General features: G+C 47.3%; 1 protein-coding gene across 3 annotated transcripts in view; it reads left to right on the top strand.

Moving 5' to 3' along the window:
• The first annotated feature begins 7490 nt into the window (after positions 1-7490).
• LOC131898645 (protein-tyrosine sulfotransferase 1) overlaps positions 7491-15410 on the top strand; it is a 64366-nt gene continuing 56446 nt past the window's right edge. For 2 of the 3 annotated variants that reach the window (XM_059249848.1, XM_059249851.1), the window contains exon 1: positions 7491-7700. The gene's annotated coding sequence lies outside the window, so the exon portion shown is untranslated. Of the gene's footprint in view, positions 7701-7804; positions 7939-15410 lie in introns of those variants that run through there. The other variant, XM_059249850.1, reaches the window with a different exon arrangement.

Genomic DNA, 15410 nt, shown 5'->3' on the forward strand with positions numbered 1-15410 from the left:
TCTATCTATCTATCTATCTATCTATCTATCTATCTATCATCCATCTGTCTTCTCTTTTTAGCAAATGTGATAATTATTAACAACTACTGAAGAGTAAGCATTATGAAGTTAATTTCATTCTCACCATTTATTTTAATGATTACTATGTTTTCTAAAGAAAGGGTTTCGCTGGTCTTTTTCATTTTATTTTTTTGAAGCAAGGTCACACTGTGTAGCCCACACTAGCCTTGAACTCCTGATCCTCCTGCCTCTAACTGTGAACGTATACCACCGTAACCAGTCTTTATGTTTTTAAGGCTGTGTAAATGTGCATATAATATGGAATGCTCACTAAGTGAGTAAACTGAATAACTGCATCCTAGTCAAGAAACAATATCACTGCATTCCATAGCAGCAGTGCCTGCCTGTCCTCTCAGCCTCTGAAGGCCGAAGCAGGAGAATCAAGAGTTCAAAGCTATCTTTGGTTATATAGTAAGTTTGAGGCTAGCCTGGGACACATGAGGCTCTGTCTCAGACAAAACAAAACAAAGCAAACAAAAAACAAAAGTAAAACTAGAAAAGTCAAGTGTCTTATCTCATCCCTATAATGCTAGCAATCAGGAGGCCTGAGGTTGGAGGTTTGCTACAAGTTACAGGGCTACATAATGCAAAACAAAAACACCCAAGTAAAACTCGAGGGTGTTTGAAGTTTTCAGCCTGAGGCTTTGCTCTAGGAGCATCCTGGTCTGGCTTACCTTCCAAGCAGTAAGCATTTCCTGTCTGGGGGGGTCTGTAGAGCACGTGGTGGTAGCTCCTGGGGCTTAGGACATCCCATTGGCTGGTTCTAGCCTGGGCATGTGGCCCTTGTTCCCTGGCATGAGTTACTCCAAGTGGTATTTTTGGAAGGTGCTGAGTTCTGTTGCCGTTTGGAAAATGCCTGCTCACAAGCTGGGCTGGGTTTTAAGATGCTGATGTGGCTGAAGGGCCTGACCTGGCCAGGGCTCTGGGATCCAGAGGTGGGGAAAAGTGAGGAGGCATGCTCATTTCTCTCTTTTTTCCTTGAAGTTGTATCACTAGTTTCTTTTTGCCTCCACTCTGTCTATCCCACAGGCTTCAAAAGGACGGTGAGGGGTCTCCTGCAGCTCGTGGCGTCTTTGATGTTATCTGCAGGTAAGCAAGCTCTTTCTTGTCCCAAATTAGCTAAGGCTCTTGGATCCCTTTATGGAATGCAAGTTTACCTTTCAGTTCCTACATTGCAGGTCTTGGCTCTGAAGCCCTCACCTGGAATCTCCCTTCCTTTCCCTGGCCTGGCAGGCCCCCTCTGCTCTCCTGTTTCTTCCATGTGTCTCTGGTAGTCCTCATGAATGGCTGCAGACTTGTTATTCATTCATTACTTACTTGTCCATCCACCCATCCACCCAAGCACCATCCAAGCAGTGGCAGGTCAGAGTGGAAGGTCGGACAGACAACCATCTGTTGCCACATCATTTCTATGCCCTTCGTGGCCCTTTTTTTGCCCACGGTTCCACTCATGGCCATGTCTGTATGCACCTCTGAAAAAAATCTCTGTACCTTCCCTTCCCTTGAGGACCTAACCTGCCTTTCCATTTCCGTTTGCAAGCCCTTTGCCATAGCCTTCCCGTTCCTAGATCCTCAGGGGCTCAGTTTTTCACTTCTCACCTCCCCACCTCCCCCTCCGCTCCACCATAGCATCCTTTTGCCTAGCCAGAGCCTGGAATGACAATGTTATAACAGTAGACCTTGTCAGTGTTTAGGTTTGTTTTGTTTTCAATACTGGGAGTTGAACCTAGAGATTGAGTGAGCTGGACAAGGCCTGTGCTGCTGAAGCCCCTTACTAGGGATTCTAGGCAGGTGCTCTACCACTGAGCCACACCCCAGCCCCTCACTGGGGGATTCTAGGCAGGTGCTCTACCACTGAGCCACACCCCCAGCCCCTCACTGGGGGATTCAAGGCAGGTGCTCTACCACTGAGCCACACCCCCAGCCCCTCACTGGGGCATTTTAGGCAGGTGCTCTGCTGCTGAATTGCACCTCCAGCCATTCACCGAGGCCTTCTAGGAAGAGCTCTCCCACTGAGTGATGCCCCAGCCTCAAGGAAAGCTTTCTTTGAGGCTTTTGTTTTTGAGGCAGGGGCTCATCAAGTTACCCAGGCTAGCTCTGAACTCATATTATAACACCAGCTGGTCCTGAATTTTCCACCCTCATGCCTTAGCCTCTGGAGTAGCTGGGATTACAGGACTGTACCACCAAGCTTTGGCATTTTTGTCGTTTCCAAAAGCAATGCCAATAACCAAGCTGTGAGTGCTTGAGGTCTGTGGTGCCTTTTCACCTCTCAAACCTCGAACATCTCTGTGTATAACATGGAGACTTCCTTTCTAGAGGTGACATTACTGTAGCAAGAAACCCTTAACCTCAGCTAGACCTTCTTCTTTGGACCAGTCTCTGAGGGAGAAGATACACAGTTACTGGTCCAAATGGGACAGGCTTCTGGCTCCTTCCATGGGTACCAGCAAGCACCTCTTCTTGCTTCTGAGACTGTAGGCACTGTCTGGGCTATTCCCCCAAATAGACAGGAGCTATGCCTTTTGAGCTCCTTGTTCAAAGGTGCCTGTAGCCTGCAGTCTCTGGTGAGATTTTATGAGTCTCGTCTGATGACCTGGAAGAGGTAAGTCTGGAGCACAAAAATAGATACAGAGGCAAAATGATGAAAATATTTAGAGCTTTAGCTTTTTTTAAAAAAATGTATTTGTGTGTGGCTTATGCATTCACTTGTAGGTGTTCATAGAGTCTGGAAGAGTGTGTTGGATCCCTTGGAGCTGGACTTTACAGGCCATTGTGAGCTGCCCAACATGGGTGCTGGGAATTGAACTCAGGTCCTCGCAAATGTAGTATACACTCTTAACCACTGAGCCAGGTCTCCAGTCTAAGAATATTTATATTCAGGATGAGTCTTGGTTGGTTCAACTATTTGGGAAGATGAGGTAGAAGGCTCACAAATTCAAGGCCAAACTGAGATAGCCAGGCACACTTAAAACCCAGACCCGAGGAGGCTGAGGTAGGAGGAACAAGAGTTAAGGGACATCTTTGGTTATATATCAAGTTGATGGCCAGCCTGGGCTACATGGAACCCTGTCTGGTTTGTTGTCGTTTATTCAGTGTTTTGTTTTTGTTTTTTGTCCTGGAGATGGAACCCAGGGCCTTGCACATAGCAGGCAGGTGCTTTACCACTGAGCTACATCCCTAGCCTGAGACCCTGTCTCAAAACAAAAATCAGACAATCAAAATGGCTAGCTTGGAGGCTGCTGAGATTGCTCAGTGGGTGAGGGTGTTTGTTGCCAAGTTTGACCTCCTGAGTTCTATCCCACAATAGAAGGAGAGAACCAACTTCTGAAAGTTGTTTTCTGATCTCTGTGGGTGAGTCATGGTATGTGTGTATTCCTTTTCCACATAAATAAATGCAATGAACATCTTCTAAGATTATTTGAAATTTTTTAATTTTTTTTGAGTGTGTATGAATGCAGTGCCCATAGAAGCCAAATGCATCGGATTCCTTAGATATGGTATAACAGGTAGTTGTGAGCTGCCCAATGTGGATGCTGGGAGTGGAACTCAGAGTCCTTCTGCAAGAGCAGTATGTGCTCTTCATCACTGAGGCATCTTTCCAGCCCAGCAACTACAAAAGGGCCCATGGGTAAAGACACTGGCCGCCAAGCTTGATGACCTGAGCTCATCCTCCGGGAACCATGGGGTGGAAGGAGAGAGAACCAGCTCCCACAAGTTGTCCTCTGACCTCCACAAGTGGGGCATGGCATTTGTACATACACACACACACACACACACACACACACACACACACACACACACGCACACACACACCCCTCATGCACACCTGAGTGCACTTGCACACACATACACACACAAAGTAAAATGTAAAATTTTAACACATTTAAAGGCCATCTTGGGCAAATTAGTGATACCTTATCTCAAGTTTTACAAGAAGGAGCGGTGAGGGGTGCTTGCTGGGGCTATTCCTCAGTGATAGCGCCCTTACCCTACAAGCACAGATGCCAGATTCCAGGAGAAAGGTGTCATGGGGCCAGATGCTTCTATGTGCTTTAACAGTGAGCTTTCTAGGAAGACTTGTTATCTTTAAAAGAAATCCTCTAATAAATGTCTTTATGAACCAGGTCCGGTGGCACACGTCTTCAATCCCAGCACTCAGGAGGCAGAAGCTGGCTGGCTTCACACTTGCTGAGTAGCCAAGATTGTCCTTAATCCCTAAAATTTTGGCTCCACCTCCCAAGTGCTGCTCATAGAGTAAAACTCAACTCAGGGACAGGAATAAGAACATTTTAGTGTCGGGTTGGCAAGACGGCTCAGTGGTAAATGTACTTTGGCCAAGGCTGACAAGCTGAGTTCGATCCCTAGGACCTACATGGTGAAAGGGGTTTCCTATGTTCTTCACATGTTCACTGGGGCATGCTCACATGTACACCTGTACAAGCCTCCCAAGAGATACATTTAAAATTTTATTTATTATTATGTATGGGGCATAAGGGGTGTGTGTGTGTCTGCATGCAGAGGTCAGAGGGCAACTTTGTGAAGTTGGGTCTCTCCTTCCACCAGGGTTCTGGGGATCAAACTAAGATTACCTGGCTCATATGGAAAGCACCTTTACTTATTGACATTTAGCTGACCTTTCAATTATTTAAAAATACCCCATTATTATTATTATTATTATTATTATTATTATTATTATTATTATTGGTGTGTGTGTGTGTGTGTGTGTGTGTGTGTGTATGGGCATGCTTGTTGATAGGAATTCCAACCATGTCCCATGGTCATGCATGCCCGGCGGGACACTTAGTCATCTCCGCCTAGTCATTTCTGGGTCATATGTGACCCATGCCCCATGGTTACGCAGTCACATAGTCGTGTGGATGTGACCACGTGATTTCTGTGCAAGTGGGCCTGTGTGCATAGGTGCATCCTGGCCTTTATAAGGCGGCGCCATGTTCCCTGGTCTCTCTCTCTCTCTCTCTCTCTCTCTCTCTCTCTCTCTCTCTCCTAATAAAGCTCTAAAAGGCACCACTGGGTTTGTGGTGATCGTGCCCTTTCCATGCAGTAACCAGCGCCAGCCACCAGCACCGTTTACCCTTTCACTTGTGCCATTGTGTGCACGTGTAGGTCTAGGACACCTTGTGGAAGTTGGTCTTCGTCCTCCCACTCTGGGGTCCTAGGATTGAACTCAGCCTGTCAAGGTGCACAGCACTCTTGCCCATTGCGCCGTCTTGCTGACCCTGTGTATCAATTCTTAACTCTTTTTTATGGTCAACTCTTATCTTGTTTGTATTTTGATCGGTATGAATCAGTTGATGAGCATCTTGGTTGGTTTAAGCTTTTTAATACATTTATATCATGTATGTGTCTATGTGTGTTTCTCTGCCTGTATGTGGACGCACATGTGGATGCCGGTGGAAGCCAAAGAGAGTGTCAGATCCTCTGGAGCTGCAGTTACAGGTGGTCATGAGTCACTTGTCATGCATGGGTGCTGGGAAATAAACTCTGGTCCTTAGAAAGAGCAGTAGCAATCTGTATTGTTGAACCAACCTGTTTTTGAGTCGGGGCCTCATGTAGCCTAGGGGTGCTTCAAACCTGCCTATGTAGCTAAGGATAGCCTTAAATATTGACTCTCCTTTCTCCACCTCCCAAGTGTAGGGAGTATATGAGCATAGATATGAACTCCTGATTCTTCTGCCTTAGCCTCCCTAGTTATCCGATTTCAGGCAAGTGCCACATCCATCTAGAATTTTACTCTTTTTTGGGGGAGAGGGACTATAATAAATGCTGTTCCCACAAACATCCATGGAGCCCTCTTTTAGTCTTCTCAGTGAATTTCTAAGATTGGGCATCATTTTCTAGGTGACATTTGCTCCCAGGGTGATGACAGGAATTTTGGATTTGGCTTCCAGGTCCTTGAGCCCATGCTATCTCCAGTCCATGTCAGCAGAGTTGAAATCGCGGCATTGATAAAACCTGGCATAGATGTGCAGGGGATTGTAAATGGGAACGATTGGTTTTCAGTTCTGCAATTTCAGCCCTCTGCTCTCCCTCTCATTTCTCTTCCCCCTTTTTTTCTGAGACAGGGTTTCTCTGTGTAGCTTTTGGAGTCTGTCTTGGAACTCACTGTAGCCCAGGCTGGCCTTGATCTCACAGAGATCTACCTGCCTCTGCCTCCCGAGTGCTGGGATTAAAGGCATGTGCCACCACTGCCCGGCTCTCTTTCCCTGTTTCATGGTGTCCTTCTTTCATGTAATGGCTTGCTTATCACCTTTTATTTATTTATGTACTTATCTATAGCTAAGTCTGGCCTCAAACTCAGTGTGTAGACAAGGACGACCCTGAACTCCCTATCCTCCTAAGTGCTGGGATAATAGGCATGCGTCATCCTTTCTAGTTTATATGGAGCTTGAGATGGGATCAGGGCCTTCCGTACATATAGCAAGCATTTTAGTAGCTGAGTTCCATGCCCAACTTTCCTCTTTGAAAAATTTTAAAGTCTGAGAAGGATCTTGCTGTGCAGCCCAGGCTGGTCTTGAATTCTGCCCTGCCTTGGCCTCTCAAGTCTTGGGATAATAGGTGTGCCCCACTTTGCCTGGCTTCTGGGCAGGTGGCAAAGGGAGGTTGAGATAAGATCATGTTCTGTAATCGACATTTTTGTCTGGAACTCAGACTGGCTTCAAACTCCTGGCAATCCTCCTGCCTCAGCCTTCTGAGATATTACAGATGTGAGTCATAACACCTTCTTTCATTTATACGTTTGGTTTTTTTTTTCTCCCAGACATGGTTTCACGCTGTCCAGGATGGCCTCACACTCCCTTTGTAGCCAAGGATGGCCTCGAAGTTCGGATCCTCTTGCCTCTATGACCTCAGTATTCGGGTTAGAGACGCACCGCCACTTCCAGGTCATGCAGTGCTGGGGATGGAACCCAGGGCTTCACTCTAGGCAAGCACGCTACCCACTGAGCTCCATCCTCAGCCCTCATTTACACTTTTCTGTGGTAGTGTGCAAATTTTGATTTGTGTGCTTGAGTGCTGTGTCAAGGCGCGCGCGCGCGGGGGGGGGGGGGGGGGGGGGGCGTGTCTTTCTAGGAACCCTCTTTTGTTTGTCCCTCCCTGAGTTTAGAGATGAAGACCTTCTTGGACATCCAGCTCAGGACCCTGTCCTGGCTCCCATCCAGTTAGGCCACCCGCACCGTTGCTGTAGCAACAAACTACCCCTGCAGGTAGCGGCAGGGGAGCCCCCTCCGGACAGTTGGCCAAACGCTGGGCCCGGATGTCAGACCCCACCCCTCAGCGCCTGCCCCACCGGCTCTCTCCCAAACCCCGCCTCCCCCCGGACCCGACCAATCAGAGAAGCAGAGACATCGCGCGGCCGAGCTCGGGGCAGCCAATGGCGGCGCGTGTGAGATCCTGCGGCCACGCGGCGGGCGGCGGGCGCTGAGGCGGGGACCGCGGCCAGTCGCTGCTGAGGCGGCCGCGGGTGCGCTTCTTCTCGGCGGGGGCCGGGCAGGGCCGTCGCCTGGCGGTGAGGACGCGCTCCCGGGGCGGGCGCCATGGCCACCAGCTAGGGCGGCGGGAGAAACGGCCGAAGCCCAAGATGCCGGAGCGTCGGCACGGCTGCGCCTCCGCCATCGTAGGTAAGCGGCGCCGAGCCCCGACGCCTCCTCCATCTTCCATCCTTCATCCCGGCGGCCCCTTCCTCCCTCGCCCCGGCCGCCCGTACGCCCCGCTCCCTTTGCCCAGCAGTCCCGGGCGCTGCTGCTGCTGCTGTCTCTGCCCAGCAGGCATTCCGACTCTCCGGTCACCGTCCGCCGCCTCACCTGCGCACACTCACATCGGCATCCCTGGCCTGATGGAGACCGTTATCCCGTTTATGTGAGACCCTGCCCCCTCCCCCCGTTTTTATGAGACAGTTCACTTTGTAGCCCAGGCTGGCCTTGAACTCAGTGTTGGCTTCAAACTCTTCCCCCGCACACCCCATTTTTATGAGACAGTTCACTTTGTAGCCCAGGCTGGCCTTGAACTCAGTGTTGGCTTCGAACTCGATTCATTCTTCGAACTCGTTGAGTAGCCTAGGCTGGCTTCAGACTTTGTAGCTCAGGCTGACCTCGGAATCACCGTCTAGCTGGCCCCAGGGGGATGGTCATCTTCGTGCCTCTACCTCCTAAGTCCTATGATGACGAGCATGGGCCACCGTGAGCCCCCCCCCCCCTTCCATGTCAGTTGCTGACTCCCCTTCATGGGGTGTAGTTCACATACCCTTTTTTTCCCCCGGAGACCCTTCATCTCCTCTGCTTAAATCTCCTGATTGTCAACCTCCATCTCTTGCCTTTTCTTCTTCTCGACATGTGACCCTTCAGACATTTCCCACGGTCCTGATGCCAGTTCCTTTTTTTATAAAAATTTTATTTTATACATATTTTATTTATACGTATACATGTTTTGTCTTTAGGTATGTGTGTGCACCATGTGTGTGCCTAGTGCCCCAGAGGCCAGAAGAGGGCGTTGGGGACCTGTGTTTTGGAGTCACGGATGGTTGTGGGTACTGGGAATTGAAGTCCCATCCTCTGGGAGAGCAACAAGTGCTCAAACCTCCGAGCAGTGGCTCCAGTTAGCACCCTTCCAATGTGAGTCAGGGCCTCACACTAGTTCTAGATTGGCCAGAACAGACTGTGTAGCCTTGAACTCCAAACAGTCCTGCTTCAGCCTCCCACTGGTTGGGATGACAGGCGGGAGCCACAGTGAGCAAATTGAGAGCCATCCTTTAAACATTGCTGGGGACAAGCAGACGGCTCAGGGAGTTGCCGAACCTGACTACCTCAGTTAGATCCTCAGAGCCCAAAACCTGGTAGAAGGAGAGACCTGGCTTCTGCAAGTTGTCCTGTGACCGCCACAAGAGCCACTTATACCCTAAGAAGAAATGATGTAAAGTATATCTAAACAAGTATCATAATTTGTCCTTAGGTAAGCTGTACCCATAATGTGTTAACTCCTCATTGATGATCGCTTACACAGTGGTCTAGCACATGGAAGGTAGTCCCAGCTTTACTTAGTACTTGGAGATCCTTTGACTTGCTCTCCCCCCTACCTCTCTCTCTTTGTGCCTCCCGCTTAACAGAAGAAATTGGTGGGTATTAGGCCTGGGACTCTTAAGGGTTTTTCATTTTTGCCTGTTGTTCATGCTTATTTGATTCTGATCTGTCCTTTTATCTCAGGAAGAGGGGTCCTCATTCCTAGGAGGAGCCACCTGTCTCTGTCTTCTGAGTGCTGGCATTAAAAACTGCCATGCCCAGAACATTTGTGATTTTCAAAGATGTTTATTCAGTCCTCATTTCTGGTGAATCTCAGGTCTCAGTTTTCATCTCTGCTGGATAACCTTGACATTACAAATATGGCTGTCTATTCTTCCCTCCTTCTGTCTTCTCTGTACCCATGACCTCTAAGTGTGTGTGTGTGTGTGTGTGTGTGTGTGTGTGTGTGTGTTTGTGTGTGCACACGCCCACGTGTATCCATTTCTTCTTAGAACTAGGGAGTTGTAGAAAGAGATGGCTCAGGAGTGCAGAGTTTGTACTACTCTTAAAAAGGACCTAAGTTCAGTTCCCAGAACCTATATTGGGCAGTTCACAACTGCTCAGGAGATATGATGCCCTCTTCTGGACTATGGGGCACCTGCACCCACATGCATGTACCCCCACACACATGCACACTTATATGCACAAAATTAACAATAAATCTTTAAAAACAAATATCAGGATCATTTTTTCCCTTTGCTTTGGGTCTGTCATATATCCTATTGTGACCTCAGGTCTTATTCTCTCTTCATGGACAGAGAGTTGACTCAGGCATTGGTTGTGCCAAATCATGGATATGACCTGCTGTGTGGGTGCTGGGAATTGAACCTGGGTGGTCTGGAAGAGCAGCAAGTGTTTTTAACCACTGAGCCATCTTCCCAGCTTTTCCAAAGTGATATTTATTTATTTATTTGATTTTTTTTTCCGAGACAGGATTTCTTTGTGTAGTTTCAGTGCCTTTCCTGGATCTTGCTGGATCACACAGTGGTCTAGCACATGGAAGGTAGTCCCAGCTTTACTTAGAGTACTTGGAGATTCTTTGACTTGCTCTCTTCCCTACCTCTCTCTTTGTGCCTCGAACACAGTCCTCGAACACAGTTCCAGGCTGGCCTCGAACTCACAACGATCCGCCTGCTTCTGCCTCCCAAGTGCTTGGATTAAAGGTGTGCACTACCACACCGCCCAGCCCCGAAGTGATTTTTTTAAAAAAGATTTATTTATAGGTGTGTATGTGTCTGTATGTATGAGTGTGTGCACATGTGTGTGTGTTGGGGGTGCATGTGCCAGTGTATGCACAGAGGCCAGAAGAGGGCATCCCTGGTCCTTGTGACTGTAGCAAGCATTCTTAGCAGTGAACCATCTCTCCAGCCTCCAGAAGATTTTGACCCTTTACCTGAAGACTGGGGTGGGAGACAGCAGGTGAATTGGGGGATTCCAAGTGTAATAAAGGGAACGGAATGGGCCGGAGTCATATAGCCCATTGTGTGTCTAGTTTATAGGAAACCTTTTTTTTTTTTTTTTGGTTTTTCAAGACAGAGTTTTCTGTGTAGCCCAGGCTGCCCTCTAACTCAGAGATCCACCAGCCTCTGCCTCCCGAGTGCTGAGACTAAGGGTGTGCACCCCCACCCCCACCCCTGCTTATAAAAAGCTTTCAATCTATCTTCCTTTTATGGATATTTGTGTGAGTGTGGGTGCACATGTGTGTGGTCCTCACCTTCTATCTTGTTTTCCTAAGGCAAGGTCTCTTCTGTTTCTTCACCATATCATGCTGGCTGGCTGGCTAGCTTCCGGAGGTCCTTTTTTCTCACCTCCCACCTTGCTGTGGGAATGTTGAAATTGTAGCACACACTACTGTGTCTGGCTTTATATGGGTTCTGGGGATCTGAACTGAGGTCCTCATGCTTGAGTGCAAACACTTTACCCCACTGAAACATTTCTCTATCCCCCTGCCTCAGGGTCCTGAGTGCTAAGATGACAGGCATGAGCCACCACACTGGGCTATCTTATGCTTAATGTCTACTGCCCAAAGTACCTGTGATTGTGGCTTTTGCTTGTTTATGTGTCTTTTTCCTCTTTCTCTGCCCTAAGGGTAGGGCTTTGAAATCAAGATGGGCTTCCATTTCTACATCTTCCACTCTGGCAGGTCACATGAATGAGAATAGATTTTTTAAAAAGATTTATTTTTAATTGTGTGTGTGTTTCTGTATGTGAGTGTGTATACGTGAGTATAATGCCTGTTAAGGCCAGAAGAGGACGTCAAATCCCCTGGAGCTAGAGTTACAGATGGTTGTGAGCTGCTTTATGTGCTGGTAATCAAATTTGGGTCCTCTGCAAGAACAGCGACTGGAGAGCATTCTCTCCAGTGTGGAGAATCTGCTTTGAAGAGTCTTCTGATCCTGGTAGCATTGTGGAAGATCATTTAGAGAGAGACATTACTGGCTTCATGGAGGTCACCACAGGACACTGGGTACGGATGATGAGGCCAGTAGGGCTGAGGGGGTAGATTGGAGGATAGAGACTTTGGGGGACTTGGGTATCAAATTCAGGGTCTTGAGCATGTTAAGCAAGCACGCTGCACTGATGTGAGCTACATCCCAAGTCCTAAGACGACTTCTCCATTTCTGGCTTTGGTAACTGTCCTAATAATAATAATAGAAATAATGTTTCTATTCATCCTGTTAGGAAATGCCAGAAAAGGAACAGGTTTTGAAGAGAAAAGGAGCAACCCAGGGGTGTATCTGTTACAGAGTTCACTCTGCTTGCTGAGTCGGCCCTTGCATAAGCAGTCCCTGGAGATTTGTAAGCCTTTGGTGAATTTTCAGAGTTCTGAGAAAGCTGATCCTAACCATTGTCAGGGTTCTTGTTACTTCCATTAAGACCAGACTTTGGAAGTCCCACTTCCACCAACCTGGAAGAGTGTGTGTGTGTGTGTGTGCGCGCACGCATGCACGTACATACACTTATTTTGTGTACCACCAGTTTGCCACTGTGCCTTAGTTCATATTTTCTCTTTGTACAGAACATCAGGTCAAGCAGTGCTGAGAGACATCCCATGACATTTTGGGGACTTTTCTAAGCTCTATGAATGTCTCATTCCCCCAATCTTTAGTCTTGACTGCTCCATTTGTGGTTGCCATTGCCTGAAGCTGTGGCATTAAGTAGTTGTCTTTGATTATTTTTACAAATGCTTTGGGATATGACCATTCATATGAAGGGAGCTGATTCCATTCTAACCAAGAGAAGTCCTAAGAATGGAGCTTTGTCAGTGAGCCGCCTGACAGGGTAAGTAGCGACAGCTCTCTGAGGGCACTGTTTTGTTGGGAGCTGCAGTTCTGTTCTGCCCCAGTCAGTGGCTCCCGGTGTTCATAAGATGTTTATGAGGCTGTTGGTTTTCAAGGTTCTTCAGAGCTGGAGAAAGGGAGTAAGTAAGGCAAGGTACAGTGCTTTAGTGCTCACTGCTTGCCGAGAGTCAGGCTTCTTTCTTGTATAAACATTCCTTGGATTTTTGTAAGCCTTTGGTGAATATTTAGAGTTCTGAGAAAGCTGGTCTTGACCATTCTGTCAGTGTTCTATACTTTCATGAAGAGCAGACTTTGGAAGTCCCTGTTCCACCATCCTAGGAGTGCTTCCTCCTGCCTCTCCTTCTGTTTATGGAGGACAAGGGGCTCTTGCACTATGTTTTATTTTATTTTTTTTAATATTTATGTATATACTGTTCTGCCTGCATGTATGCTTGCAGGCCAGAAGAGGACACCAGATCTCACTCATTACAGATTGGTTGTGAGCCATCATGTGGTTGCTGGGAATTGAACTCAGGACCTCTGGAAGAGCAGCCAATGCTCTTAACCTCTGAGCCATCTCTCCAACCCATATTATATGTCTGTTTTTTTGTTTTTTTTTTTTTTTAATATATACAGGTGTTATGTCTGCAGACCACGAGAGGGCATCAGACTATGAGCTGCCATGTAGGTGCTGGGAATTGAACTCAGGACCTCTGGAAGAGCAGCCAGTGCTCTTAACCACTGAGCCATGTCTCCAGCCCTTCATGCACTATGATTTAGCACATTTGTTTAGGCCCCTGACAACTCTGAAATACTACAGATCTGTTTTTCTGTTTCCGTTTTGTGCCGTTATTTCTGTTCCCTGAGAGTTAACTTTAATAGTCCCTCAATATGTGTTCTTGCCCTCCTCTGCATTGTCCTTCCACACCAGAGTGGGGCTGTTAGGGACCCTTTCCTCTAGTGCCATTTCCTCCGTCCTGCCCTTCCTCAGCCCATCGACCTAACTCTTCCTTAGACTTCTCCTCTGTCCGTTCGTACCTCCTGTGTGACCTTTTTATCATTCCGTCATAGCATGTGTGGAGGGTCCTGTCTTCTTCCCTGCCAGCTCTTGCGGCAGATGGTGGGCCCTGTTTGTTTGTGTGCTCTCTGTGTTTGACTGAAATGTAGGAGTCTGAGCTCATGGCAAGAACAGTCTACGGTTAAGATACCGTTACTATGGATTGCATTTTGTTTGTTCAGTACCAGACTGAAGGATGTTTCATACCCTAGAGAAGGTATATGGGCCTCTGTCATGAAGTCCTCAGAAAGGTGCAAGAAGATAAAATAATAAGGTGTTTCCATTTTGCTCTTAAATATTGTAATTGTAATGGTTTCTGATGAGCATTTTCATGTCTGTCTTTTCAAAAAGAAGATGACAGAATTTCATCTATGAGTAAGTAGGTTAGAGGCAGCAATTTCCCAAAACAGAAGTATAGAGCCAGTTTATGTGGGATAGTGATTGCGATAAGTAAAAGTACACTTGAGCTGGAGAGATGGCTCAGTGGTTAAGAACACTGGCTGCTCTTCCAGAGGACCTGGGTTTGATTCCCAGCACCCACAGGGTAGTTCACAACCTCCTATAACTCCCACTGCAGGGGATCTGATGCCCTCTTTTGACCTCCAAGGGCACTGCTCAAGGGCGCGCACACACACACACACACACACACACACACACACACACACAACAAAGAAATCTTTTTTACAAAGGAAAAATTTTACTGATTATAACAACAGATAGGGCTGGAGAGATGGCTCAGTGGTTATGTGCGTGTGCTGCTTGTCTTAATCACTGTTATATTGCTGTGAAGAGACACCATGACCAAGCTCTTACAAAAGAAGGCATTGATTGGGGGCTTGCTTACAGTTTCGGAGGTTTGATCCATTATGGTCATGGCAGGAAGCATGGTGGCATGCAAGCAGATGATGCAGCAGTAGCTGAAAGCTACATCACGATCTTTAGGCAGAGAGAGAGGTTCTGGGCTCAACATGGGTTTTTGAAACCTCAAAGCCCATTCCCAATGGCACACTTTGTCCAACAAGGCTGCATTTCCTAATCCTTTTAATCCTTTCAATAATGCCCCTCCCTGGGGACTAAAGCATTCAACTATATGAGCCTTTGGGGGCCATTCTTACTCGAACCATCACATGCTTTTGCAGAGGACCCGAGTTTGGCTCCTAGCATTCATATCAGGCAGGTCACAAACTGTCTGTGACTTCACATTTAAGGATTTGATGTTCTCTTCTGGCTTCTGAAAGCACCAGGTATGCATAAACTCATGTAGGCACATAAATTTGTATAGAAAATCCTAGCTGGGCGTGGTGGTGCACTCCTTTACTCTCAGCACTCAGAAGGCTGAGGCAGCTGGATCTCTGTGAGATCAAGGCCAGGTAGGTCTATATAGTGAGTTCTAGGTCAGCCAAGGTTACATCGTAAGACCCTGTCTCAAAAAACAAAACAAAACAAAACAAACAAAAAACTGCAAACAAGAACAACAACAACAAAATCTTAACAAAACAAAACACAGGAAAGGCAGAGCTACTTGTATGTGCACTTTCTGGCCTCCATACAGATCTGCTACCTCAAGACCAGACCTAGTTCTCCGTCCTTTAGTTCATCCAGGTGCAATCTGTGGAGAGGCCAAAGCTGTGCTTCTCACCCGTGAAAGTAAAAGAGTGTATGTGCGGTTGAGGCTTTCCTTCGTCATTCTAAGTGTATTTGAGATGGTTCCTCCAGAGAAAATGGGAACTGTTTGCTTATGAAAGGCTTATAATGTCAAAAATCTGAAATTCATTTCTCTTACAACACACACATGGCTTTTTGCTCATGTCATCCCTAGTGTCTGGGAAGCACTACAGAATACCAAGTCAGACCTAGCTGGCTCCTGGCTTGGCCAACAGTTTACCAAGTAGATGCATAAAGAAAACCATCCTCCTGAGCCTGTTTCTTCACATCTAA

This window comes from Peromyscus eremicus, chromosome 23, assembly GCF_949786415.1.
Source record: "Peromyscus eremicus chromosome 23, PerEre_H2_v1, whole genome shotgun sequence".
In the NCBI taxonomy this organism is placed as follows: domain Eukaryota; kingdom Metazoa; phylum Chordata; class Mammalia; order Rodentia; family Cricetidae; genus Peromyscus; species Peromyscus eremicus.